This window comes from Hyperolius riggenbachi, chromosome 6, assembly GCF_040937935.1.
Source record: "Hyperolius riggenbachi isolate aHypRig1 chromosome 6, aHypRig1.pri, whole genome shotgun sequence".
NCBI classification, from domain to species: domain Eukaryota; kingdom Metazoa; phylum Chordata; class Amphibia; order Anura; family Hyperoliidae; genus Hyperolius; species Hyperolius riggenbachi.
Genome location: NC_090651.1, coordinates 206,576,732 through 206,603,238, shown reverse-complemented (window position 1 = coordinate 206,603,238; position 26,507 = coordinate 206,576,732).

Here is a 26,507-nt window from a genome sequence, read left to right as displayed (position 1 = left end):
CAATGCCATGGGGGGACTGCTAGACAACCTGACAGCTGGCCAGCCCACCCAGCAGAAAGCCAGCCAGTACAGAAGCCAGGTAACTCTGCCTAGTTATGTTTAAATAGCATTGCCTGTGTATGTGATATGCTGCATTTTGTTTTGTATTATTGAAGGGGTTGGGCTTCATCTATCGTTTTGCTGGGCATGCCTACTGTTGAAGGACAACTGAAGCAAGAGGGATATGGAGGCTGCCATATTTATTTCCTTTTAAGCAATACCAGTTGCCTGGCTATCCTGTTGATCCTTTTGCATCTAACACTTTGAACAAGCATGCAGCAAATCAGGTGTTTCTGACATTGTCAGATCTGACAAGATTAGCTGCATGCTTGTTTCTGGTGTGATTCAAACACTAATGTAGCCACATAGATCTGCAGGGCTGCCAGGCAACTGGAATGGTTTAAAAGTAAAAACGTATGGCAGCTTCCATATTCTTCTCACTTCAGTTGTCCTTTAACCACTTAAAGAGACACTGAAGCGAAAAAAATATATGATATAATGAATTGGTTGTGTACTATGAATAATTACTAGAAGATTAGCAGCAAAGAAAATATTCTCATACTTTTATTTTCAGGTATATAGTGTTTTTTCTAACATTGCATTATTCTATAATATGTGCAGATTACACAACACTCAGCATTCAAAATAATTCTTTCAGAGCAGTCTGTGAAGTAATGACCTCTCCTCTAGCAGAGAAAAAGTAAACAGTTCACTTACAGTTGAGATAATAAAAGTCAGATAACAGCCCTCTCCACGCCTAACTTAGTCGGAGAGCTTAATGGCTTGTTTGCATAGAGATAACAACTGGAGTTTCTCAACTCTTCCTGTACTGGAAACAATTAGACTGATGTATCTGATCTTAATGTTTTATTTCGCAAAAGGTGGATCAGCGCAACACCAGGCCGTCTCCGAATGGCCTCAATCAGAGATGCGCTGAGCCCCCCCAGGAACTACAAACGCACCTTGAACCCAAACAGAAGCTCTGCATATACACCAAAAGCATGGCTGTTAAGTGGGAGCAGCTGACCAAAAACGAGTTACATTAGTACATAGCAAGGAAATGAGCAGCGCTACTTAAAAACAGACTAGTGCCTACCTGCAAAAGAGTGCAAGCCCCACTTGTGGGGTCGAATACACACCGAGCATACACATGACCTGTCTACCACTAGAGGAGGATGTTGGTTTCCATTAACAGCTTGCATGCAACCTATTAAGTACTCGTCCCTCCCACTGCGAAGAAGTCAATCCTCCACGGGAGGGGCCTAACACTAACTAAATCCTAACCTATGTATATGCATAGCCTGGGTGCGGCTAATCAAATAAAATTGAAAATTGCGCAAAAGGTGGATCAGCGCAACACCAGGCCGCCTCCGAATGGCCCCCCCAGGAACTACAAACGCACCTTGAACCCAAACAGAAGCTCTGCATATACACCAAAAGCATGGCTGTTAAGTGGGAGCAGCTGACCAAAAACGAATTACATTAGTACATAGCAAGGAAATGAGCAGCGCTACTTACAAACAGACTAGTGCCTACCTGCAAAAGAGTGCAAGCCCCACTTGTGGGGTCGAATACACACCGAGCATACACATGACCTGTCTACCACTAGAGGAGGATGTTAGTTTCCATTAACAGCTTGCATGCAACCTATTAAGTACTCGTCCCTCCCACTGCGAAGAAGTCAATCCTCCACGGGAGGGGCCTAACACTAACTAAATCCTAACCTATGTATATGCATAGCCTGGGTGCGGCTAATCAAATAAAATTGAAAATTGCGCAAAAGGTGGATCAGCGCAACACCAGGCCGCCTCCGAATGGCCTCCATCAGAGATGCGCTGAGCCCCCCCAGGAACTACAAACGCACCTTGAACCCAAACAGAAGCTCTGCATATACACCAAAAGCATGGCTGTTAAGTGGGAGCAGCTGACCAAAAACGAATTACATTAGTACATAGCAAGGAAATGAGCAGCACTACTTAAAAACAGACTAGTGCCTACCTGCAAAAGAGTGCAAGCCCCACTTGTGGGGTCGAATACACACCGAGCATACACATGACCTGTCTACCACTAGAGGAGGATGTTGGTTTCCATTAACAGCTTGCATGCAACCTATTAAGTACTCGTCCCTCCCACTGCGAAGAAGTCAATCCTCCACGGGAGGGGCCTAACACTAACTAAATCCTAACCTATGTATATGCATAGCCTGGGTGCGGCTAATCAAATAAAATTGAAAATTGCGCAAAAGGTGGATCAGCGCAACACCAGGCCGCCTCCGAATGGCCTCCATCAGAAATGCGCTGAGCTCCCCCAGGAACTACAAACGCACCTTGAACCCAAACAGAAGCTCTGCATATACACCAAAAGCATGGCTGTTAAGTGGGAGCAGCTGACCAAAAACGAATTACATTAGTACATAGCAAGGAAATGAGCAGCGCTACTTAAAAACAGACTAGTGCCTACCTGCAAAAGAGTGCAAGCCCCACTTGTGGGGTCGAATACACACCGAGCATACACATGACCTGTCTACCACTAGAGGAGGATGTTGGTTTCCATTAACAGCTTGCATGCAACCTATTAAGTACTCGTCCCTCCCACTGCGAAGAAGTCAATCCTCCACGGGAGGGGCCTAACACTAACTAAATCCTAACCTATGTATATGCATAGCCTGGGTGCGGCTAATCAAATAAAATTGAAAATTGCGCAAAAGGTGGATCAGCGCAACACCAGGCCGCCTCCGAATGGCCTCCATCAGAGATGCGCTGAGCCCCCCCAGGAACTACAAACGCACCTTGACCCAAACAGAAGCTCTGCATATACACCAAAAGCATGGCTGTTAAGTGGGAGCAGCTGACCAAAGCTGTACTACACATACAAATCATAATATCATCATTTTTTTTTCGCTTCAGTGTCTCTTTAACGACATTGTAGCGTATTAAAACGTTACGTTTGAGCCTGTTAACACCAACGTGACATTTTAATATGTTGAACATTCCCGCTGCCGCTCCGCATGTGTGCATGCCGCTCCTGCCGCCGTTTCTATCTGGATTCCGTGTTCAGCGATTGGGGAAGAGGATCGAGTGGTCCTCTACCCAATCGCAATGCCTGGAATGAATGGACGTGACCGCAATAAGCGGCCACATCCATTCATAGAACAGGAAACAGTCACAGTGCAGTTAAATGTAGGAAAAAAAGTGAACACACTTCCTATAAAGGGAAAGTGTTCACTATCGCCATCTTGTGGCCAAAAAGTAAAATTACACATACAGGCACATACATACTTACACAATACTAATAAAAAGAATAACTTACATTACCAAAGCCCCCCCCCCCCCCCCCCCAAAAAAAAAACTGTTTAAAAAAAATACATAACTAGTTGCCTTAGGGGATTTTTTAATTATATTTTATGAGGGAAAATTTCTTTTACTTTTCTACATAGGGACTTGTAATTATGGACCAGACAAAAAAAAAAAAAACCCTGAAAAATAACACCTATATTTCAAAATAATATATTGTCGCCATACATTGTGATAGGGACATAATTTAAATGTTTTAGTAAATCGGGACAACTGGGCAAACAAAATGTGTTAGTTTTATCCACAGGAGAACGTTTAATTTTAAAACTATAATGGCCGAAAACTGAGAAATAATGATTTTTTTCCATTATTTTCTTATTTTTCCCATTAAAATGCATTTAGAATAAAATAATTCTTAGCAAAATCTACTACCCACAGAAAGCCTAATTGGTGGCGAAAAAAACGAAGTATAGACCATTTTCTTGTCATACATAGTAATAAAGTTATTAGGGAATAAAAGGGAAGAGCACTGACAGGTGAAAATTGCTCTGGTCCATTAGGGTAAAAACCCTTGGGGGTGAACTGGTTAAGTTCATATAAATTTGGCTCCACTCATGACCACAAACATTCTGGTGCATGGCCACACCCATTTTTTAGCTGGAGTGCCCAAAAGTGCCCAGGATCTCTTAGGATCCTAGCAACACCCCTGGCTGAGCGTCCGTTTCTGAGAGGGAGAAAATATACAGAGCATGTTGTATCACAGTAGAAAGTAAGCATGGTCACAACTTATTGTAAGTGGGGCAAAATAATGGGCATAATATAAATGCACGTGACCCAAGGCTTCATACTGCAGCTGCTTTGTTAATTTGACACACATACTGTCCCTACACTACAATGAAAATGGTCATATTATTGGACTGCCACCAAGCATCACTGCTCATCATGCCACAAGTGTCACATGTGCTTGTAAAAATTACATTTCATAGAAGATTTTATTTTTTGTCACAAGTTAGCGGAAATTGTGTCAAATTAGTTTCCACTAACTTGTGACAAAAAATAAAATCTTTTATGAACTCATCATACACCTAACGGAATACCTTGAGGGGTCTTTCTAAAATGGGGTCACTTGTGGGGTTCCAATACCGCCCTGGCATTTTAGGGGCCCAAAACCGTGAGGAGTAGTCTGGAAACCAAATGCCTCAAAATGACTGTTCAGGGGTATAAGCATCTGCAAATTTTGATGACAGGTGGTCTGAGGGGCTGAATTTTGTGGAACCGGTCATAAGCAGGGTAGCCTGTTAGAGGACAGCTTGCACAGGCGTCTTGTCCACCAGGCCAGTCCAGGCAGGTGCCTGGAGTGCAGTGCAGTGGGCGAGCGCTTCCCCTTTCCCTACTCCCCAGATGATGTGCCCCAGAGCGTGGGTATCGGCAAACTGTGCGCGCTGACATATTTTTTTCCCCTAACAGACAGGACTTGGCTGCAGGGATCCCGGGGATGAGGAAACTACCAAGTTGCTAAGAGAGGAGGAGGAGCAGAGCTAGACAAGTCAATTAACATTCAATTAACTAAAAACTCCCCCCCCCCCCCCCCTTTCAACTGCAGGCCATTCTAGAGCTGGACTGTGGCCCCCTAAAGGAGCCTAAAAGGAGATTCATTCACAGCCTACAGGAGATAGCTTCACAGCGTGTAGGCTACAGATCCACCCTCCCCTCCAGTCTAGTGGTCCTACTGCGTGCAGCTCCAGCTGAAGAGAGTGTGACAGACAAGGGTGGTGAAGGTAGGTGTGTGTGTGTGTGTGTGTGTGTGTGTGTGTGTGTGTGTGTGTGTGTGTGTGTGTGTGTGTGTGTGTGCATGTGTATGCATGTGTGTGTGTGTGTGTGTATGCGTGTGTGTATGCATGTGTGTGTGTGTGTATGCATGCGTGTGTGTGTATGTATGCATGTGTGTGTGTGTATGCATGCGTGTGTATGTATGCATGCGTGTGTGTGTGTATGCGTGTGTGTGTATGCGTGTGTGTGTGTGTGTATGCGTGTGTGTGTGTATGCGTGTGTGTGTATGCGTGTGTGTGTATGCGTGTGTGTGTATGCATGTGTGTGTGTGTGTGTATGCGTGTGTGTGTGTATGCGTGTGTGTGTGTATGCGTGTATGCGTGTGTGTGTGTGTATGCGTGTGTGTGTGTGTGTATGCGTGTGTGTGTATGCGTGTGTGTGTGTATGCGTGTGTGTGTGTGTATGCGTGTGTATGTGTGTATGCATGCGTGTGTGTATGCGTGTGTATGCGTGTGTGTGTGTATGCGTGTGTGTGTGTATGCGTGTGTGTGTGTATGCGTGTGTGTGTGTATGCGTGTGTGTATGCATGTGTGTGTATGTGTGTGTATGAGTGTATGCGTGTGTGTGTGTGTGTATGCGTATGCGTGTGTGTGTGTGCGTGTGTGTATGCGTGCGTGTGTGTGTATGCGTGTGTGTGTATGCGTGTGTGTGTGTATGCGTGTGTATGTGTGTATGCATGCGTGTGTGTGTGTATGCGTGTGTGTGTATGCATGTGTGTGTGTATGCGTGTGTATATGCGTGTGTGTGTGTGTATGCGTGTGTGTGTGTATGCATGTATTTATGCGTGTGTGTATTTATGCGTGTGTGTATTTATGCGTGTGTGTATTTATGCGTGTGTGTATTTATGCATGTGTGTATGTACAGTGTGTGCATGCGTGTGTACAGTGTGTGCATGCATGTAAATTGTGTGTAATGTGTGCATGTGTGTGTACAGTGTGTGCATGTGTGTATGTACAGTGTGTGCATGTGTATAGTGTGTGCATGCGTGTATGTACAGTGTGTGTAGTGTGTGCATCTGTGTATGTATGTATGTATAGTGTGTGTACAGTGTGTGCATGTGTGGATGTACAGTGTGTGTGTGTATGTACAGTGTGTGTATAGAGTCTGCATGCGTGTGTAGAGTGTGCATGCGTGTATGTACAGTGTGTGTAGTGTGTGCATGCATGTATGTACAGTGTGTGCATGGGTGTATGTACAGTGTGTGCATGTGTGTATATGCGTGTGTGTGTGTGTGTATGTGTGTGTGTGTGTATGTGTGTGTGTGTGTGTGTGTGTGTGTGTATGCGTGTATGTGTGTGTGTGTATGCGTGTGTGTGTGTGTGTGTGTGTGTGTGTGTGTGTGTGTGTGTGTGTGTGTGTGTGTGTGTGTGTGTGTGTGTGTATGCGTGTATGCGTGTGTGTGTGTGTGTGTGTGTGTCGCGATATGTGTATTTTCTGGTGAAACGTTGCCGCATTAGGATTGTTTCCTGGTGAAATGCTTCCCACATTATGATTATTTTCTGGTGAAACACTGCATACATGTATTTTCTGGCAAAATGCTATTGCATTACGATTGTTTTCTGGTGAAACGCTGCCGCAATAAGTTAATTTTTTGGAGAGACAAAATGGCTAGAGACACCCGACAGGTTGTATTGGCACTGAAGTGTAGGAAACGCAGGGTGTTCTCATCGTGACCTGGACATGGCAGAGGATCTGAGGGTGTATGGGAGTGGGTGATCAGGAGCCCCCAGGGGGTAGTTTAGGACCTAATCAAAAATATAGCGTTGACAGATAGTGACAGGGAGTGATCGATGGGCGATTGGGAGGGGGGGTGATAGGGTGCAAACAGTGGTCTGAGGATCCCCTCAGGAGGGGTCTGAGGGGTTTTGTGGGTGATCAGGGGGCAGGGGGGACCGGATCAGTGTGCTTACTACAATGGCTGCCTCCTCCCCTGGTGGTCGATCGATCACTGGGACCACCACGGGAGGAGGCAGCCAGTATAACACACTTTGTTAGTTTAACAAAGTGTATTATACACTTTGTATGCAGCAGATCGGGGGGTTAACAAACCACCGGTGCTGCTAATTGGCCGTCAGGTTGATGTCGTGGGTGGGCGGAGCCTAATCCCTGCGCGCGATCCCCGGCTAATCAGTCCCCCAGGTGCCGCCGCTGATCGGCGTTACGTGGTCCTGGGGGTGCCACTTTGTCGCCGCCGCCTATTGGTAGTGGGCGGTCGGCAAGTGGTTAAAGAAGTTTCAATCCTAGAGTGTTGTACTGTATACTGTTCTTGGTGAGCATCCTGCAACAGTGTGACCATTTTTTATCTGTAATCCAGTACAGGTAGTCCCCGACTTACGAACGCCCGACTTACGAACGACCCATTAATATGAATGGCATGGATTCTGTTTCCATAGGAACAAGTAAAAAGAAAAAATTCAAATTGGACTTGTATTTTTTGAGAAAATGCATTTTAAAAGATTCAAAGAAAAAAATGGCTTTCAAACTTGTATAAGCAGGTACAGAGGGCAGAGGTGACACAGAAGGGAACACTAGGGGCACAGAGGTGGTACAGGGGGCAAAGATGGCACAATGTTCCGATTTAAGAGCAGATTCAGGTTAAGAACGAACCTACAGTCCCTATCTCGTTCATTAACTGGGGACTACCTGTATCAGACTCCCATTTTATCTGGAAATTCAACTTACTGTCGGAGCTGGATTCAGTTATAGATGTAATTCTAGGTGCACACATTGCGTTTTTGCGCAATGTACAGGCACATTGGGCTCTATTCACAAAGCTTCTTATAAATAACTTCACCTAATTGATAAAAATAACCTTTCAGTACATTTACAACAAAATAATTACTCAAAGTAAGTTGTTCCTAATTATCTTCATTTCAATATTACTTTTTTTTACCTTAATTATATTTTTGCTCTTTGGAAGCTTAAAAAAGTAACCTAGATAAGGTGAAAACAGAGGAAAACAGGTGAAAAAGATTTGCGAATCATGCCCAATGTGTTCAACTATAGTGAAAAGTTTGGCAAGCACAAAGAAATTGTTGCAAACAAGTGCACTGTGCTAGAAATAAAAAATAAAGTTCATGTGCAGATGCATTGGCCTGGTGAATAAAATAAGGCTACTTACACACCAGGACGTTGCGTTAGAGGGGACGTTAAGGTCGCATAACGTGCCCCTAACGCAACGCATGCTGGTGCGGGAGAGGACGTTAGAGTGAGCCACATTAGGCGGCTCTATCCGCATAAGGTCCACCAGAGTGGCGCTGATTGGCCGGCGGGACCTCGTGATGCGGAGTGAGACACTCTGCATCACGTGGTGCCGCCGGCCAATCAGCAGCTGCCAGTGCAGTGCATATTAAGTAGCCATGTGCGCGGCTACTGTAGCGGCATCTCCCCGCCTCCTCTCGCCCCCCCCCCCCCCCCACTGAGCATGTGCAAACAGTCTAACGCGGCTTAAGCCGCTCAGAACGCACAGTACGCTGCACTTTGCCCGAACGTGCAGCGTTACTGTGTAACGCAACGTGGCCAGTGTCAACAGCCGCATTGACTTTGTAGTGCTGTGCGGTGGGCTGCGTTACAGGCTGCACTAACGTGCGCCTGTAACGTCCTGGTGTGAAAGAGCCCTAAGGCTAATTTCACACCAGGACGTTGCGTTAGAGGGGGCGTTAAGGTCGCATAACGTCCCCCTAACGGAACGCCTGGTGGTGCTGGATCTGGACGTCAGAGTGAGCCGCGTTGTGCAGCTCACTCTGGCGTCAGTGATGCCGTGATGCGCACTCTTGTGCGCATGCGGCATCACGTGGTCCCGCCGGCCAATCGCCGCACAGAGCGGCTGCTCCAGGAAGTAAACACTGCACATCATAACGTGCAGTGAATATTAATTAGCCATGTGCCTGGCCGCTCTCCGCTCCTCCCCCACATTACTGAGCATGTGCAAGCAGTCTAACGCGGCTGAGCCGCGTCCAAAGTACTGCATGCAGTACGTTGTCTTGTGACGCAGCGTTACAATGTAACGCAACGTCCACACTGTGAACAGCCCCATTGATTTTTCATTACTGTGCGGTGGGCTGCGTTACAGGCTGCTCTAACGTGCGCCTGTAACGTCCCACTGTGAAACCAGCCTAAAGGTGCATACACACATCAGACTTTGGTAAATGAAAGATCACAGACCAATCTTACCACCCTTCATGTAGTATGAGAGCATTTCTACACAGTCTATTCTATGGAGCTGAACTCCCCATCAGAAAAAAAACTTTGCAAGATGCTGCACACACAAACATGCTGTACAGACACAAAAGATCAGTATCTGCAAAAGATCTGTTCCTGCCAAAGATCCGTTCCTGCAAATTGCATTCATAGTCTATGAGATCTGCAGATCATCATACACACCTTGTTTAACTGACATTCATCTGCAGATCAGATCCACCAGGATGGATTTCAGATCTGCAGATGAATGTCAGTTAAACAAGGTGTGTATGTTGATCTGCAGATCTCATAGACTATGAATGCAATTTGCATGATAATGGTAAAGCCTACCTCTCCTTAGACCTTCCCCCCCAACCAAACCCCATACATCTTCTTATACTAAGAAATAACTGCACAAGGACTACTCGGCATTGGATTTAATTTAAGGCCAGAGCAGCCCTCCTTTATTCAGCCAAGTTAACAATGATCCAAAACATTATAATATATATCAAAATAACCATCAGAAAACACAACATATACAAAGAGCTGGGGTACAGGTGGTCCAGGAGGCACCGAATGCAGTTTGCAAAAAACACCATGTGACATGCAGCCTTGAACCGGCCCCCAGCCGCGCACCCGGCTAGGGGACAGCTGCATGCCCCAAATTCGTCTTCTCTCTTCGTTCACCTAAAACACCGGATTTGTCCCACGACAAATCCTCTTTCACAGTAAAACCGGCCTCCGAACCCCCCTTTTTACCCCTCCACCACGAAAGAGCATGACCCCTTATGCTCTTGAGGCCCACAACATCAAAGCTCTTTGTATCCCATCCTCAATACCCAGAGCCCATATGTCCATCCCAATGTCATTGAGGTGGACCCCGTCCTCCCGCAAAAACAAAACAATGTCCTCCTCCAAGTCGATGTGCCGGATGGCCAGGCCCCCGTTCCTAACAAAAAAACGCGCCACCTCCTTGTTCATCTTAATCCTGGCTTTATTAACTCTAGGGACTGAGTTAGCCAACCTCCAATAAGTCCTGGCTACCAGCCTCGGACAGGCCCACCGAACCACCGATGGTCCCATCGGTGGGCCCCGGCCGTCCCGCCTCCTGGGGGCCCCAGTGCTAAAAAGGAGGGGGGCTAAGCGCAGGAAGGGGGGACATTGTGCACAGATCGGCGGGGAGGGGCGGAAGCCTCCCCCCCCCTCCCTCACCTAGGGGCCCCCCTTCCGCGCTCCCCCCCCCCTCTCCAGAATTGCAGCCAGCGGGGAAGAATCACTTAATGGCATGAGTTACGGAGATGAGATCCGTAGCTCTGCGTGCCGCTGGCTGGTCTGCTCTGGTTCCTGAACTGACTGTCCAATCACGCTCTCGCAGGAAGTACTGCGAGAGCGTGATTGGACAGTCAGTTCAGGAAGCAGAGAGCAGACCAGCCAGCGGCACGCAGAGCTACGGATCTCATCTCCGTCATGCTGGTAAGTGATTATTTGCCGCTGGCTGCAATTCTGGAGGGGGGGCCCCTAGGTGAGGGAGGGGGGTTTCTGGTCACTGCTGCCCACATTACGATTTTCTGGTCACTGCTGCCCACATTACGATTTTCAGGTGTCTGCTGCCCACATTACGATTTTCAGGTGTCTGCTGCCCACATTGTGATTTTCAGGTGTCTGCTGCCCACATTACGATTTTCAGGTGTCTGCTGCCCACATTACGATTTTCAGGTGTCTGCTGCCCACATTGCGATTTTCAGGTGTCTGCTGTCCACATTACGATTTTCAGGTGTCTGCTGCCCACATTACGATTTTCTGGTGTATGCTGCCCACATTACGATTTTCAGGTGTCTGCTGCCCACATTACGATTTTCAGGTGTCTGCTGCCCACATTACGATTTTCAGGTGTCTGCTGCCCACATTACGATTTTCTGGTGTCTGCTGCCCACATTACGATTTTCTGGTCACTGCTGCCCACATTACGATTTTCTGGTGTCTGCTGCTCACATTACGATTTTCAGGTGTCTGCTGCCCACATTACGATTTTCAGGTGTCTGCTGCCCACATTACGATTTTCAGGTGTCTGCTCCCCACATTGCGATTTTCTGGTCACTGCTGCCCACATTACGATTTTCAGGTGTCTGCTGCCCACATTACGATTTTCAGGTGTCTGCTGCCCACATTGCGATTTTCAGGTGTCTGCTGCCCACATTACGATTTTCAGGTGTCTGCTGCCCACATTACGATTTTCAGGTGTCTGCTGCCCACATTGCGATTTTCAGGTGTCTGCTGCCCACATTACGATTTTCAGGTGTCTGCTGCCCACATTACGATTTTCTGGTGTATGCTGCCCACATTACGATTTTCAGGTGTCTGCTGCCCACATTACGATTTTCAGGTGTCTGCTGCCCACATTACGATTTTCAGGTGTCTGCTGCCCACATTACGATTTTCAGGTGTCTGCTGCCCACATTGCGATTTTCAGGTGTCTGCTGCTCACATTACGATTTTCAGGTGTCTGCTGCCCACATTACGATTTTCAGGTGTATGCTGCCCACATTGCGATTTTCTGGTCACTGCTGCCCACATTGCGATTTTCTGGTCACTGCTGCCCACATTGCGATTTTCAGGTGTCTGCTGCTCACATTACGATTTTCAGGTGTCTGCTGCCCACATTACGATTTTCAGGTGTCTGCTGCCCACATTGCGATTTTCTGGTCACTGCTGCCCACATTGCGATTTTCTGGTCACTGCTGCCCACATTGCGATTTTCAGGTGTCTGCTGCCCACATTACGATTTTCAGGTGTCTGCTGCCCACATTACGATTTTCTGGTGTCTGCTGCTCACATTACGATTTTCTGGTCACTGCTGCCTACATTGCGATTTTCTGGTGTCTGCTGCCCACATTACGATTTTCAGGTGTCTGCTGCCCACATTACGATTTTCAGGTGTCTGCTGCCCACATTACGATTTTCAGGTGTCTGCTGCCCACATTACGATTTTCTGGTGTCTGCTGCTCACATTACGATTTTCTGGTCACTGCTGCCTACATTGCGATTTTCTGGTGTCTGCTGCCCACATTACGATTTTCAGGTGTCTGCTGCCCACATTACGATTTTCAGGTGTCTGCTGCCCACATTATGATTTTCTGGTGACTGCTGCCCACATTAAGATTTTCTGGTCACTGCTGCCCACATTGCGATTTTCAGGTGCCTGCTGCCCACATTGCGATTTTCAGGTGTCTGCTGCCCACATTGCAATTTTCTGGTGTCTGCTGCCCACATTACGATTTTCTGGTGTCTGCTGCTCACATTACGATTTTCAGGTGTCTGCTGCCCACATTACGATTTTCAGGTGTCTGCTGCCCACATTGCGATTTTCTGGTCACTGCTGCCCACATTACGATTTTCAGGTGTCTGCTGCCCACATTGCGATTTTCTGGTCACTGCTGCCCACATTGCGATTTTCAGGTGTCTGCTGCTCACATTACGATTTTCAGGTGTCTGCTGCCCACATTACGATTTTCAGGTGTCTGCTGCCCACATTGCGATTTTCTGGTCACTGCTGCCCACATTGCGATTTTCTGGTCACTGCTGCCCACATTGCGATTTTCAGGTGTCTGCTGCCCACATTACGATTTTCAGGTGTCTGCTGCCCACATTACGATTTTCTGGTGTCTGCTGCTCACATTACGATTTTCTGGTGTCTGCTGCTCACATTACGATTTTCTGGTCACTGCTGCCTACATTGCGATTTTCTGGTGTCTGCTGCCCACATTACGATTTTCAGGTGTCTGCTGCCCACATTACGATTTTCAGGTGTCTGCTGCCCACATTATGATTTTCTGGTGACTGCTGCCCACATTACGATTTTCTGGTCACTGCTGCCTACATTGCGATTTTCTGGTGTCTGCTGCCCACATTACGATTTTCAGGTGTCTGCTGCCCACATTACGCTTTTCTGGTGACTGCTGCCCACATTGCGATTTTCAGGTGTCTGCTGCCCACATTACGATTTTCTGGTGTCTGCTGCCCACAGTACGATTTTCTGGTCACTGCTGCCCACATTGCGATTTTCAGGTGTCTGCTGCCCACATTACGATTTTCTGGTCACTGCTGCCCACTTTTGGGGGGGGGTATCTGGCACCAACCTGATTGCATTTTGGGGGGTATCTGCCGCCAATCTGATTGCATTTTGTGGGGGTATCAGCCGCCAACCTGATTGCATTTTGTCGGAAAATCTGCTGCGATTTGACTACTTGATGAATTATCATGAGGCATGTAACTACTTGAATATTTTATCTAAAATGTATCTGGTCGGACCTAATCTCTGTGAATAACACCGCTACTTATGTTGTGTTTTTTTTTTTTTTAAGTCTGCCCATGACTCATCGTGACCACGCCGATGTTCCAGTGCGTGGTGACACCCATTTACTTTCGCTGCGGCGCGCTGCGCGCGCCGCATGTGGACATATCCCTATTGGAGACTGTCCTCAGAAGTGCTCACAATCTTTTCCCTACCATAAACTCATGCAAAATTTCTAGAGTACATGTGTATGTGAGCCCAAAATGGGGGGGGGGGGGGGGGGGGGGGGGTGGCGAGGAGGAGGGGATCGGGGGGGGGGGGCCCAGGCTGAAACTTCCTTGGTGGGCCCTTAGTGTCCCAGTCCGACCCTGCTGGCTACTACATCAGACCAGACCACTATGGTCCCCGGGAAAAGGGCACTAATTCTAAAGAAATCGAATTTTATTTCTTTTATAACCACCTTGGTGGACCGTGCTGCCAAGTCATTGCCCCCCACGTGCAAAACAAGAATGTCAGGGGGACCGTCCAGCCGAGACAGCCTATGTAATTCTGCTAACAAACTAGGCCAAACCATACCAGGGAAGCCCAACCACCTGATAAGCACCTGGTACCTGGGGAACCCAAGTTGCCGACCTTCAGGCCTTACATCAGCTCTCCTTGCACCCCTGCTGATGTAGGAGTGCCCCACAATCCAGACCGTTCGTCGCGAACCTGCAACAAAAGAAAACAGGACTGACAGCCAATGCCCTGATGCCACTAACCCCCTTTATCTAAACCAAATGAGGCCTCACATAAGACTTGTACCGCATGGACTCCCACCTGCCAATTTGCCTAATGACCCCTTCGCTCAAACCCCAACGTGACGCCTCCGTAGCCGCCCCAATTCGAAAGGAGTGGGAGGCGAACTCGCCGGGCGGAAGGCCCAGGGCAGTCAAACATTTACGAAAAACGGCAATGAATTGGAACCGGGACAAGAGGGTACCATCCTGATGCGCTAAAAACACCAAGGACTCCGGGGGCCTGGATTCTAGAAACCTCTTAACATTAAAAATTGGGCACAAATGTCCGCCAGTCCGGAACAAAGTAATTATCCGGCCCTTCCCCGCTTGATCAGTCTTGGAACCTCCCAAAAATATGGCCACCGAATCGGACAAGACCGTTACGTGGTTTGCGAGGATGCCTCCCACTCCCGACTTGTTGCCGCTCACCAGTTCCCCTCTCCAGAAAGCCCCAAAAAAGGCTAACACAAACGCAGTCCTGAATAGATCACATTCATAACTAGAGGAACACAATCCTGGTAACTCCCCCACCAACCTGCCCAACAATTCGAACGTAACCGGGCGCCTAGCCTCCCTGCGGACCACCCCCACCCGGTACCCCTTTATGGCCTGCTTAACTCTAAAATCCTTAGTAACGTCTACCAACCCCCTCATTTTGAACCAAAATGCCATTGCCGACAGCTTTTCGGAAACCGCAGACGCTGACACCCCTTCCACAAAATTCCTTACCACGAAATAAAGCAACAAACACAGCCTCTTCTCGTCCGAATTGTCTATATGCAACTGAAGCCCTCTCCAACGACCGGCTGACTTGCTCAGCTTCTGTTTGATTAATCACTGCAAGCTAGGTGTAACATATGTGTGCACTTCTCATTGGCTTATAAGCAGCCTGCAGGCTTTATAAAGCAGCAGAGAACTGTTTGGGAGTGAGTTTCTCCATTTGTGTGTTTGGTAAGTTTTAGAGCAGTTGGAGACAGGCCTTGGGGGTGGCAGCTCCAAGGGTTTGGCTGCGCTCACATATGGTGTTAGATGCTGGTTCTGGGGCCCCGGGCAGTGAGAGTTCCCGGGGCCCCAGGCTGGCTCATGCACCATTGTTTTTAATTTTATTGTAGTATCCCATGCAGTTTAGTTAGGATGGGGGCAGATGAGAGGGAATATCCTGCACGCTGGTGCCCCCTGCTGGTCATATAGCCATTGTCTATATGCAACTGAAGCCCTCTCCAACGACCGGCTGACTTACTCAGCTTCTGTTTGATTAATCACTGCAAGCTAGGTGTAACATATGTGTGCACTTCTCATTGGCTTATAGGCAGCCTGCAGGCTTTATAAAGCAGCATAAAACTGTTTGGTAGTGAGTTTCTCCATTTGTGTGTTTGGTAAGTTTTAGAGCAGTTGGAGACAGGCCTTGGGGGTGGCAGCTCCAAGGGTTTGGCTGCACTCACATATGGTGTTAGATGCTGGTTCTGGGGCCCCGGGCAGTGAGAGTTCCCGGGGCCCCAGGCTGGCTCATGCACCATTGTTTTTAATCTTCTCGTCCGAATCACAACCTCCCACCTGCGCCATCAAAGCGTCCCACGTGTTCCATACTACCGTGTACGCTGCTGATGAAGACTCCGATAAGGATCTTAAGATCATACTGGAAATGGCCCGAAGGGAATCTTCCACGCCGTGGATGGGCAAGGAACCCCATGCTCTTCCGCCGTGGGAACCGCTGCCCAGAATCTGCTCCACTGGAACCGAGAAAGTGCATCAGCAACAATGTTATCAATCCCCGGCAAGTGTACAGCAAACAAATAGATATTGGAACGCAAACAATCTAGGACCAACTGCTGCATCAGACAGATCACCGGGAGCGAAGAAGGGTTAATTGCCGACACCACACCCATGTTATCACAGTTGATCCTGACCCGCCGATTCGCCAACTGAGGCCCCCAGACCTGAACTGCCACCACTATGGGAAATAATTACAACAACACGAGATTGGAAGTAAACCCCGCCTCCACCCAGGACCTATCCCAAGGTGCCGCGCATCAACGTCCTGCTAGGAATGAGAGCCCGATGCATCGGTAAATAAGTCCAGCTCCAAATTACTTACCGTATCCTGCATCCACAGTGACCTACAGTTGAAATCTGCTAGAAAAACTAACCAGACCTGTAAATCAGCCCCTGAGCTCCGCAGTCAGCCGAATGCGGTGGTGTAGAGCCGAAACCCCAGCGGTTGCCATTGCCAATCGCCTGCAGAAAATGCGCCCCATGGGCATGATTCTGCAGGCAAAATTCAACTTACCCAGTAGAGAACTGCACCTCCCTGAGCGTCAATTTTTTGCTCCTCACTGCGATACCAATGGACTCCCTAAGATCGTTGACCTTGTCTTCAGGCAAGCTGCATTCCATGGACTCAGTGTCAATGGTAATGCCCAGAAACTTCAATGATTTAACTGGCCCCTCCGTCTTTTCCTCCGCGAGTGGGACCCCAAATTGCTCACAGACCCGCCTCATACAAGCCAACGCATAAGCGCAATCAGGGGCATCCGCCGGGCCCATGAACAGGAAATCGTCCAGGTAATGTATCACCGACCGGACGTTCGACACATCCTCCACCACCCATTCCAGAAAGGTACTAAACCTCTCGAAATAGGCGCATTAAAATGGAGCACCCCATGGGGAGGCATCTATCCACGAAGTACTCACCTCTCCAAAAGCAACCCAATAACCGAAAAGTAGAAGGATGGACTGGTAACAGCCTAAAAGCCGATTCGATATCTGTTTTTGCCAACCGCGCACCCTGTCCTAAACGCCTAACCCAACTCAAAGCCTCATCGAATGATGTATACACAACCGACGTATCATCACTCGACAGACCATCGTTGACCGAAGCACCTCGAGGAAAAGAAGGATGGTGGATTAGACGAAAAGCCCCCGGCTCCTTTTTAGGGACAACACCAAGAGGCGATACAATCAAATCCACCAAAGGACAAGACCGAAATGGACCCCCCAGCCGACCCGCCGCAACCTCCTTCTCAATTTTCTTATCTACAACACCCTGGTACTCATATGCAGATTTTAAGTTCCGAAAAGGAGATTCCGAATGCAACAAACAACTACTGGGAATCCTAAAACCCTCCTCAAAACCTACCCGTAAGAATTCTGCCACCTCCCGCTCGGGGTATCTACTTAGAAACCCGGCCATCTCTGCTCCCCTCACTGGCGTCATCCCTCTTGTGTGCAGAATCCCCTGGCTTGGCCCTCCGCTGCTTATAACACCTTGTGGCCGCATGGGAGCCTCCGCAACTGGAGCACTCGTGTTTAAAACGACAGGAGTGGCCAAACCGACAGGAACCCTCATTAAATTGCCAGCATACGCCTTTTCCTCGGGCAACTGACTGACCCGCCAGGGCCGACCCAGCGGCTGTGGCAGGAAAGGACTGGGGAGATCTAGATGGGATCATCAGCCGCATCCACAAGGTTATATCCTTGTGGTCCCACCTTACTTCCGAACGCACTGCCTTGGTTTGCCGGAACTGCTCGTCATAACGCAGCCACGCATTCCCGCCGTATGACCGATATGCCTCACCAATGTAGCCGAACAGAGCCGAGCAGTGCTCGGGCTGCCTTTCCCCAGTTACACTTGCCAGAATCGAGAACGCCTGGAACTAATTCTGAAAAGTACGGGGAATCAATCTGTATCACCTCTCCTCTTCCCGCTTCTTTTCGTCCGGCTTACCCTTATCTAAATTAAATTTTTCCAACTGTAGAAGCGAGAATATCTCAATATACTCGCCCCTCCAAATCCGCTCCTTCACCTCTTGCTTCAAATGCGACCCTAGAAGGCCATTGAAGCAGACATAAAGCTCCGCATGCGACGCGTCCGCCAAACACACCTGACCCCCACTGGCCGCGGAAGACTCACCTGTGGATACCTCAATTTGCACCGCCACTTCCGACTGGGCCCCCCCCCAAGCCTAACCCCACCGGCGGGGCAACCTGAACCACCCCTTGCGCTAATGGTCCTATGACTGGCGTAAGCAAATTACCCGGGGGGGGGGGGGGAGGGGACCAACTGACACAGTGTTTGAAACCACAGACCCCAGACTAGAGGACGGGGGCACCCATGCCCCCACTGGAGACACTGACAACCCCGGCACCACCCCCCCAGACCCGGAAGATGGAAGCTGAGCCTGTGAAGGAAACTGGGACCCCAATGTTGCCGATAAGTTCCCCCCACCCTGACTACCCCCACAGATTCCCAACAACAAGGTGGCTAAGGCATTTATGGCAGCTACATTGGCCTCACCTGGCTGCGCCGGACGCGCGTCCCTGCCAGTCGTCACTCCGGCTCCACCCGCTGCATTGTCATCATCGTCCTCCACGGAATCGGCCTCAGAAGCCGGGCTGCTCCTGGCCGCACGGTCCCCACTGCGCTGGTCACACTGTGCCCGCTTGTCACCGGTACTGCTGCCCTTCTTCTTAGCAGACCCTCCAGGCTTGGCCTTGCCCACTGGACCCTTGCTCCCACCATGCGCCCGATGGGTCGCCGCCGCTGCAGACCGGGCGGCACCCGCAGCATGGGAGTCCTTCTGCTGAGCCCTCTTAGTCTGCCGCGCGGGGACTAAGGGCCGCATTACCTCCTGCTGGTCTCTTGGAAGGGCGAGCGGCTCCAAACGTGCCCTCCCCCGCCGAATCTTCCTGCTGTGGTGTGGGATTCCTCCCGCCTGACCCCCCGAGTTTGGGGGGGAGGCGGAGGGTCCCGTAAGGGGCTCCCAGAGCGACGCCGCGCTCGTACCTGTGGTTCCGGGCTCAGCCGCTCCGGCGGCCTAGACAGGCGTCTCCCCATCTCCTGCGTGGCTGGAGCGCTGGGCGCCGCAGCCGCGGCGGGCTCGCTGGTCGCCGCAGCCTCCGCTGCCGGGTTCATGGCAGCCAGCTGGACGTGGACCCAGGATGGGCCCCTCGATTCCGCCTCCTCCCTAATTCTGGCCACCAGCCTCTCAATGTCTTTCATTGCGCAGGGAACGAGCGGGCATCCAGCGAGCGCTTCTTCCACCTACGCTCTCTAGCCGGAAGTGCCCGCCCCCCTTCTTCCTCCCCTAACCCAGGCAGCAACTCCCCGCCTCCCCTACACAAAACCACCCCCTCCTGCCTTTCCTATTCTGCTGGGAGAGCCTCCCCAGCCCGCCCACCAGCTAACCCCACCCCCCACCAGGGAGACGGCTACCCTATCATGGCCGGGCCCTCCGCATTCCGCTTTGCTACAACTCCAGGCCCTCTCTGGAACGGATCTTTGGCAGACACAGATCTTTTGCAGATACTGATCTTTTGTTTCTGTACAGCATCTTTGTGTGCAGCATCTTGCAAAGATTTTTTTCTGATGCGGAGTTCAGCTTCATAGAAAAGACTGTGAAGGTATGGCTCTCATACTACATGAAGGGTGGTAAGATTGGTCTGTGATCTTTCATTTTCCAAAGACTATAGTCTTATGTGTGTATGCGCCTTTATGCAAACAAGGAAGGATAAGTCCCACAACCCATGAATTGCACATTGCAGAACAACCTTAGTGAGAGGCATATGGAGGCTGCCATATTTGTTTCCTTTTAAGTAATACCAGTTGCCTGGCAGCCCTGCTGATCTATTTGGCTGCAGTAGTGTCTGAACACCACCAGAAACAAGCATGCAGCTAATCCAGTCAGATCTGAAATCAAAACTATGGAAAGATGCATATCATTTTAAGGCTCTCTTTCTCCTCTTTCCAATGATATATAAACCGCCACCCTACGCCTTTTAGTTTTCGCTATTTTCGCGATTGAAATTGTCGCGAAAGAAATTGTCGTCAGAAAGAGGAGAAAGAGAGCTTTAAAATGATATGCATCTTTCCATAGTTTTGATTTCAGATCTGACTAGGAATAGAATACAGGTAGCAAGGAGCCAGGGTGCACAGGACAAAACCTGATAAACTGGCAAAGCTCTGCTAACCAGGAACCAGGAAGCACTTGGTTCTGAGTCTCTGAAATGCAGAGCAGCTGTGAGAACACTTTAATGCTAATGAGAGCTGTTTGGAGGCAGAAAGCCCAAACACAATACTGATGGGAAGTAGTGAATTTACAGCAGAGTCTGTCGGATGCTCTGTCGGATCAGTGAATAATGGCGCACAGCGCCTATGCATAAAAATGGCGCTGCATTAAAAAGATACGCTTATCGCTATTTATCGTTAGTACTGCATAATAAGGGTTAGGCACCACTGGGGGGGTTTAGGGTTAGGCACCACCAGGGAGATCTTAGGGTTAGGCCCCACTGGGGGGGTCTTAGAGTTAGGCACCACCAGAGGGGTCTTAGGGTTAGGCACCACTGGTGGGCCTTAGGGTTAGGCACCACCAGGGGGGGTTTAGGGTTAGGCACCACCAGGGGGTCTTAGGGTTAGACACCACCAGGGGGGTCTTAGGGTTAGGCACCACTAGGGGGGGTTTAGGGGTTAGGGATAGGTACAGAGAGGGTTCTGTGTGTTAACGGTAAATAACAATAAGGCTTTAACGTTAAATAACAATAAGGCTTTAACGTTAAATAGCGATAAGCGGCAAACGGATTAGCGGCAACACCGTGCGCCATTATTCGCAGGCGCCATTTTCAGATGGATGCGAGTCTGTGGCTCAGTAGCAGTATGTGCTGAGGCAGAAATGCAGAGTCCTAAGTTCAAATCCGTGGAGCATCCATCCTAACATATGAGCAGGGCTGGCCTTAGGTTTCACAGCGCCCTGAGTGCAACTAAATTTTGGTGCCCCGCCCCGTCATCTCTTTGCGATCCCTCCATTTGGTGTATATAGGCACCCCCCCCCCCTTTGGTGCATATAGGCTGATTTAGTGTATATAGGCAGAAGTCCCCCCCCCCTCCTTTTACTGTATGTAGGCAGATCCCCCTTTAGTATATATAGGCAGATCCCCCCCCCCCCCTTTTAGTGAATCTAGGCATATTTCCCTTTAGTGTATATAGGCAGATCCCCCCTTTAGTATATATAGGCAGATGATCCCTTTCCCTTTAGTGTATATAGGCAGATGATCCCCTTTTTAGTGTATATAGGCAGATAAATAGCGTATACAAGCAGAACCCCCTTTAGTGTATATTGGCACCCCTGCCCCCCCCCCCAACCCCACTTCCCCAACCAGGAGACAGTTGGGGAACCTTACATTTCTGCTTGTCTACTTACTGTGCAGTGTAGCTGGGGACAGAAGATGGCCAGAAGTCAGGAGTGACATGTGTCTCTCTGATTAGAAGTGTGCAGCTCCGGAGCAGCCTGCATTCCCCCACTAAAGCAGGCTGAGCCATCCAATCTGACATCGCCTGTGAGCAAGGGGCAGGGCCGGTGCTACCATTAAGGCAAAGGAGGCAGCTGCCCCAGGGCCCCAGAGCTTGTAGGGGCCCCCAGTGGCTACAAGAGGAAAAAAAATGTTTTCAAATCGGCCTTATAGTTTTTGAGAAAATCGATTTTAAAATTTCAAAGGAAAAAAAAATTACATATTTAAAAACCTGCCGACTTTAATGGTTAATAGCAAATCCACCTACAATGCTAGAAACCCTAAATTTGCAGGATATGTTAAGGAGATCATTAGGAATAAGAGGAAAAAAACTATTTTTCAAAAAGACCTTATAGTTTTTGAGAAAATCGATTTTAAAGTTTCGAAGGAAAAAAGTATACTTTTAAATGCGGTAAATGTCACTTTTAGTAGCAAACCTAATGGTAGTGTAATTTTACATGCATCAAACGAAAGCGGAATAATCGAGCTAAAATATATAATCAAAAAAAAAAGAAAAAATTGTATCATGTATAGCCACCGTGTATGGGCACCATTAATTGCACCATCCAATTCAAACATCTAGATAATGCAGGCTAGAATCAGTGGCGGCTCTAGCTTCAAATTTTTGTGAGGGCACAAAGGGGGCATGATGGCTGGCTGGTGGGGCCCATCCAAGTGATCAAAATCAATGTTTGTATGGCAAGCTTTAGATATTTTTTGCCTAACTCATGTGGTAAAATTAAGGCTAACTAGTTCAGCAGTGATAGGAACCAAATATAAACATAACAAACAGAACCCAGAGACCTTGAAGCACAGCAGATTGTCCAGATTGAAGAAAGGTTACCTACAGATGTAGTTGGCTAGTTTGCTGGCATGCTTTCATCATAACTTGCTTGCGAGCTACTCCTGTGCGGACAGATCACAGACAAATCATTCCATTCTACAAGGAAGGGGAGGGGTAAGAGGCAGAAGGGAGAGAAACACTATGTGTGTAATTCGTTATCTTAGTAGCTAAGCATTGCTGGAGACTAGAGCTTGTATTTTAGAGACAGGAAGTTTTGTATCAGGATTATTATCCTGATTCAGGACTTTCTGTTTGTAAAATACAAGCTCTAGTTTATTGGATAGTTTAAAAGAAAAACAGTAAGCTTTCAGCTTGTAAGCCTTCTTCAGACTCTATTCCTCTTGGCTGACAGTTTTAGACCATACAATCGGAATGGGGTAACGAGATTTTTGCAAATATAAATGTCATCCAGATACATTGATTACAAGGGATCTTGCAGTCTGTGAGGTATTTATGGCAAATAGGTAAGACCCTTTGTTGACTAAACTCCTACATAGATTCAGGCTGACATGAAGATTTTTTTACAGACTTTATCCTGTTCACTGTACACTGCTGAGGCCTGGAAACAGTTTGTACAGATCAGGGGTGGGGAGCACTCAGAGGGGCACAGTGATTCCCCAGGGGGGGCAGTGCCCCAGTGTAATGCCGCGCATGGCTAGAACATCTGCCTGTATGAGTCCCTGTTGGGGAGATTCATTCTCAATGCCTTTTTGCATGAATACTAGTAGCAGACAAGAGTCATCTACAGCCCTCTCACCATTTTTGTTGACTCTACAACCTAAATCTCCCACTCCTATCTTCCAAACCGAGCCCCCTGCAAAAATGTGGATGCCCCCCCCCAGGCCCGCTCAGGGCTGTTTTGGGGGTCGGAGGGGTCACAGCATGAAGGGAGAGCATGGCCACACATCAGCGGGGAGGGGTCTCAGTCCCCCCCTCACTTTGGGCTCTCCCCTCAGGTCTTCCCTCCAGCATCTATCAGCGGCAGCAGGCTGCGGGCAGGAACACATACCTCCATCCACCGCAGAGGTCCGATCTCTAAGTGCCTCATGCTACTTCCTGTTGAAACAGGAAGTAGCATCAGACACTTAGAGACAGGAAACTCCGGCGGTGGAACGCATGAAGGCATTTGTTCCTGCCCGCCGCCTGCTGCCGCTGATAGATGCTGGAGGGAAGACCTGAGGGGAAAGCCTGTCTGTCCCGTCTCCCCACTGATGTGAAGCCAATCTCTCCCCTCCTGCTGCGACTGCTCCACCCCCTCAAAACGGCCCTAAGCAGACCCTAGAGCCCCCCCCTTGCAGGTGTAGGGGCTGCAGCCTGTATTGTTACACCACTGCCTGTCATCTTTATAATTCTTATAATTAATTGGGATTTAGGGCTGTTTTCTGATGGCAATGTTCATATAGGTGTAATGATATGTTCCATGTTTAAACAACGTAATATTAAAAAAAATGCTAGCTAGCAGTTAACTAATTAAGTACTAAATACTGTGAATTTTCCATTGATCTACATACATTAGTACTGATATCACCAGCAAGTTGGCAACTCCTATGCAGGTAAAGAAAAAAGACCCAACCGCAGAGTGGGGAATGGGAAAGAAGTAATTGCATAATGTAGTAAGCATGTCAGTTACTTTCAGATGCAAATAATAATGTCTCCGTTATTTGAAGAGTTATTTTTTTTTAAATATTAAGAAATTCATTTGCTCAGACAGTTGATTACCTTTCTTCAACTACAGTGCAGAACACAGGGGAGTAAAAGTAGCCAGCCAAAAGTTATAGACTGCGGGCTCATACTGTATGTTCCTCTGTAACATAATTGTGGCAAAACAATACAATAATAAAATAAAAGTCACCAGTAGCAGCTGGGACCGCTGGCCCAGAGCAGGATTATCCACCAGGCAATCTAGGCAGGTGCTTGGGGCCTAGTGGGTTTTAAGGGGTCCACCTGCCACCTTCTCTGACCTCTCTTTACTTCAGCTTACCAAAAAGGACCACAGGGGGCCACAAATCTGCTGCCTTGCCTAGGGCCCCATTACATCTTAATCCACCTCTGCGCTGGCCTGTTGCTTCTTTCACTTTAGCAGGCAGCGCTGGAGAGACCTTGTAATGCTGAAAGGACAGGGCAAAGGATTTCTAATCATAGGACATGGCCAAGATCCAGGAACTAATCTCTAGGAAGGTGAGCTCCATTACGGGCAGAAAGACTATGTAATGTGCTAATAAAACCCACCTAGCTGGCTCAAAGATAAGGGGACACGCAGCTATGAGCTGGACACAAGCCAGGCTTCCAATATACTTTGTAACATGTTGATGACAGGCCATCACAGGACAAGATACAAAGGACTGAGTTATGTATTACAGTAGAGCAGTAGATGCTGAGAAGTCACTATATGTGTAGAGAGCCTCTGAGGGCTCTTTCACACTAAAGAGCCCATTTGCTGCGTTTTTAACGCAAAGTTGATACTTTGTGTTAACCAAGGTAAAATGAAAGTCCATAGACTTTCATTTTACCTTTCACACCGACGCTGCATTTCGATGCGTTGCGGTACGATGCACCCAGGAGCTTTTAACCGCTTGCCGCCCGCGTCACACCAGTAGGCGTGGCCGCGGCGGCAGCCCCAGGACCAGCTAACGCCAATTGGCGGAAAGTCCTGGGGCAGCAGTTTACGGGAGATCGTGCGCATAGTGCGCGCGCATCTCCCGCTTGGTGGGCGGAGCTGAGCTCCGCCTTCAGTCTCCGAGCGGCGATTGCCGCTCGGGAGACTGTTACACGGCGAAACCGCCGTGTATTTACATGTGCAGCGCTGCGATCAGCAGCAGCGCTGCACTGGGGACAGCCGTGTGACACGGCTGTCCCCATGGGGGACAAGAGAGCGATCGGGTCTCATAGGCAGAAGCCTATGACAGCCGATCGACGTGATTGGCCGGCTGGGGGGAGGGAGGGGATTTAGAAAAAAAATAAATAAGAAAATGTCCAAAAATATTAAAAAAAAACAACAAACAAATATTTATAAAAAAAAAAGTAAACACAGGGGGGGGGGAGCGATCAGACCTCACCAACAGAGAGCTCTGTTGGTGGGGAGAAAAGGGGGGGGAGATCACTTGTGTGCAGAGGTATACGGCCCTGCAGCTTGGCCTTAAAGCTGCAGTGGCCAATTAATGTAAAATTAGGCTGGTCACTAGGGGGGTTTACCACCATGGTCCTCAAGAGGTTAATGGTCGGGAGCTGTTTTCCCGTCGGGCTCAACTAATGGCTACCGCCGCTGATTGCGTCGCACCGCAGCATCCCGACAATACGCCACAGGCTATTCAATGTGTGCAGGAGAACGGCACCTGCACATGTTGTCTGGTGTGAAAGAGGCCTAAGGAGACTAGTTATTTGATACACTCTGATCTTCTGATTATATGCTTTTTTTTACTGTGCCTTATAACAATCTCTGAGTGTCATTGCTGGTATAGTGAAAATGTTTGCAATTTTGTCAGATTTTGCAACCGGTTGCAATTATTTATAGGTCCTACTATCAGAAAGTGCAACCTAACCAATTGCTTAGCTATTACTATCATAAAATTCAACTCAACCTAACCCTATTTTTATACAGAACCCTCCCTCTGCCTAACCCTAACCACCCCCCCCCCCCCCCGCCTAACCCTGACCACCCACCTACCAATACCCAACACTAAAGGCCCTCCCCCCTCCCCTGTCAATGCCTAACCCTAAATATTCCCACGCTGATGCCTAACCCCAACTACCCCCCTGCCGATGCCTAACCCTAACCACCCCCCCTGCTGATGCCTAATCCTAACCACCCACCCCCACCACCGCAACAAAAAATGAAAAATATTGCCAGTTGTCAAAAATTGTAGCCGGGAATATGAAAAGAAGCCACGCATACGCAGTATCTACAGTGCATAATGCGCTGAATGACCAGTTTCAAAATCTGCTGGGTTGCAAAATATTGAACTATGTTTTAC